The following is a 3,102-nucleotide window of genomic DNA, read 5'->3' as shown; positions in this document are numbered from 1 at the left end:
GGGCAGAGAGCCACTCTGCCCCCCACTGTCCCTCCCACCTATCTCTATGTTGGCAGGAGAAATCAAAGGAGGCCGTGTGCTGGTCCCCATCCAGGGATGGACCCCAGGACTACCTCTGGTCCCTAATCATACCCTTGTCCTATCATCTGAGCCATTTCTGAGTAAGGGAAGGGGCACATTCCAAGAAAAGCATCCACAAATCCTCACCAGAGCTAGAGATTCCTAAGTGGGGAAACAGGTGAGGAGTTCAGAAATAAAAGCAAACAGTTTTACAGAAAGAGGGGAGCAGTCCTCACCCCTGGGAGCTTAGCTTTAACCTCACCTCTTGGCCATACAGCAGTTTCTTCCTCAGTGAGCTGCTATAGATTTTCAATATGCCTTTGCTTTTGTGTTTGCTTCTCTTCCTCCTCCTCCTTCTCCTTTGTTCTGCTTTAAAGTGGGAGGCAGCATGGAAGTACGCAAATAAATAACAACTTACCCTATTTGCAATTTACTCTAATGTTGTAGTGAGAAAATGACCAGGTTTGCAGTCAGGAAGGGAGGTGTGTTCAATCCCTGTCTTGGCATCCCAGTTCTCAGCACGCAAGGCAGACAAATCACACCAACATCCCGTGCCTGGAAATTGGGAATAATTTCAAGCAGATCAAGAGAGGGGATATATGTGAAGGAAGTTCTGACATACCTCATGAAATAAGTGCCCACACTGTGCCAGCAGGGGACTGTAACTCTCTGAAGGGCATGGGAAATCAGGTACACGGGCACCCTTTGCAAATGGCAAAGCAAAAGACAGCACCACAGACTCCACGAATAACTCGCTGTGGAACCTCAACCGCCATCAATGATGGGTCCACATCTGAGAGTCACCGAGGCCCCTTCCAGCTTCATCGACTGCTAGATCCAAGGGCACGGTGGTGGTGAAGTTTAATATCGCAGAAGAAGTGCAGTAACACTCTGACTTGAGGACCTGTGGGACTTGTTCTGTGACCCTTGATCGGCCAGGTGCTGGCTCTAGGACTCTTGCTGCACTGCCCGGCTTTCTCACGGAAGCAAGCAGAAGGGCCCTGGGCCTCAGTAACCCTATCTGGAAACCAGCCGGCTGTTTAGAAATTCAGCACAGAGTGTACTCAGATTCCTCAGCTCCAAAATTAAAGGGTCTCTCTGTTATTTATTTATACTATTTATTTGGCACTGCCATAATTTAAACCAAATCAAACTCCAGTCCCAGAAACAATAGCCTGATGCATTTTTAAAGAATCTTTCCAAAATAAATCTATGTTTTGGCTTCAGTTACACTGGAGACGTTTCCACCCTTAAGGAAGAGTTTTGCTTTGTTTGCTTTGTGAAAGCCAGAAGGCATCTGATAGATATCTACACAAGGGGCCATGCTGTCTTAAATGGGAGATGCCTCTGGCATCTAAAGAATGCAGGAAAACAATCCTGTGAAGAGTTATTATGCTTAGGCCTTGAAGAGCTTATTATGTGCCAGGCACCAGGTTATACTCAACTTAACAATTTTAATGTGAATGCAATTAACTCTGTTTTATAGCTGTAGGAGCGGAGATTCAGAGAAATTATCTAGCTTTTATAAGATCAGACCACGATGGAGGAAGACGCAAACCAAAGCCTTTCCCCGTCAAACCCCGCGTCTTTTTCACTTGGCCAAATCACACTGCTCCTCTCGTGCACAGGGGATAAAATCTGTTTGTCGGGTGGCTTTCCCTAATGTGTTTTCTAATGAATCTTATCAGGAAGTCCCAGAAGACATTTTTAAGGAATCAAATCCCTCCCCAGGAAAATCGTCTGTCGCCCAGGTAAATCCTCGTCCCCACCTTGCCTGTCTCCAATGTGTATCTCAGTTCATAAGGCGTTCAGATCAGTCCCAGCCTGCCATCTGCACGTGAGATGTCTTCATAAGGAAAACGTAAATGATGATTCCATGTAAAGGGACTCTTAGGGACAAGCCCATATCAAATCCCCTCCCAGAAAGTCCATACAGAAGTATTAGAAACACAACTGTATGAATAAGGTGCATGAAGAAATGAACAGGGGACATACAGTGCAAAGGCAAACTCACTCATTCTCTTAAAACCCGATAGAATCTAATTCCCGCTTCTCCACTAACCCCTTTTCGCTTTGCTCCTGTGGTTACAAAGACACAATTTATTGGAAAATCTGCCTGTGGGCTGCTTCCTCGCTCAGGAAGAGATCATCCTGGATGCTTCCTTACCCCTCCGCCCAAGCTCTGCAAGACCCCGTCCTGTCCCTCCGCTTCCTTCCCGGGGGCCCCCTTCCCTGGGGTCACCGAGCAGCCTGGGTCCCCAGGGTTTTTCACTCAAAGTCATGGCAGCCAATGGACTTGTCTCAGCCTCTATCCCAGCCCAGACGCCACCCAGAGCCCGGAGCAAGGCTTCCAGGTTACTCCCTGCAGAACTCCCTTCGGTGCTCACCGCATCCTGACTCTACAGAGCCTGTAAATCCATACAGTGGGCTGCCTCCAGATTCTTTCTCTTGCCCAGCTCCTCACAAGCTCCGTATCTCCCTACAACCCCATGCCACCTTCTAAACTTGAGGCTCAGGGTCTTCCTCCTTCCCTCCTCCCCTCCTTCCCTTCCATCCTCCCTTTCTCCATCCCTCCTTCTTTCTTTCCAAGCAAAATACACCCCGCCTCTTCTCTCTTCCTAATACCTACCCAGCTACTTTTCAACTTTCAGATGCTGGACGAATGGTGCCCTTTGCCGGGAAGACGTTCCTGTGCCCTCTCTAGACTCTGTGTGGTGTCTGCGCTGTGAGCCATAAGCTCCATGAAAGAAGATTCCGTGTCTTTCTCCCAGTTCCAGTTCCAGTGCTTAAGGCAGCAGTGGGTACATCATGTACCTGACTAGCGTTTCCTATAGAAACAAATGAATGTCAAACACTGAAGCATTCATAAAAACAGGACTTCCCGTCTGACGGCAGAGCGCTTAGCAAGCCCAGATAACGTCTGGTGGAGTGAGAATCAGATCTCTTCCATCTCATCTAATACTCTTGTTAATGCAGGTTAGAGAAATAAGCTGGGGTCTAGGATTGAGTCTCAGCAGCGTCACAGTGAGCCAAATGACCTTC

The 3,102-nt window shown here is 48.0% G+C and overlaps 1 long non-coding RNA gene across 1 annotated transcript; it reads right to left on the bottom strand.

The window, feature by feature from the left end:
* Positions 1-478: 478 nt before the first annotated feature.
* LOC125126898 (uncharacterized) lies at positions 479-2,882 on the bottom strand. The gene is made up of 2 exons (XR_007134829.1): positions 2,690-2,882; positions 479-615 (listed from the first exon to the last, which is right to left on the bottom strand). It is a non-coding gene; the product is annotated as an uncharacterized LOC125126898 (long non-coding RNA).
* Positions 2,883-3,102: the final 220 nt, after the last annotated feature.

Source organism: Phacochoerus africanus, chromosome 5, assembly GCF_016906955.1.
Source record: "Phacochoerus africanus isolate WHEZ1 chromosome 5, ROS_Pafr_v1, whole genome shotgun sequence".
NCBI lineage: Eukaryota > Metazoa > Chordata > Mammalia > Artiodactyla > Suidae > Phacochoerus > Phacochoerus africanus.
The sequence above is the reverse complement of the archived record's forward strand: the minus strand, read 5'-3'. Positions and strand labels throughout refer to the sequence as shown.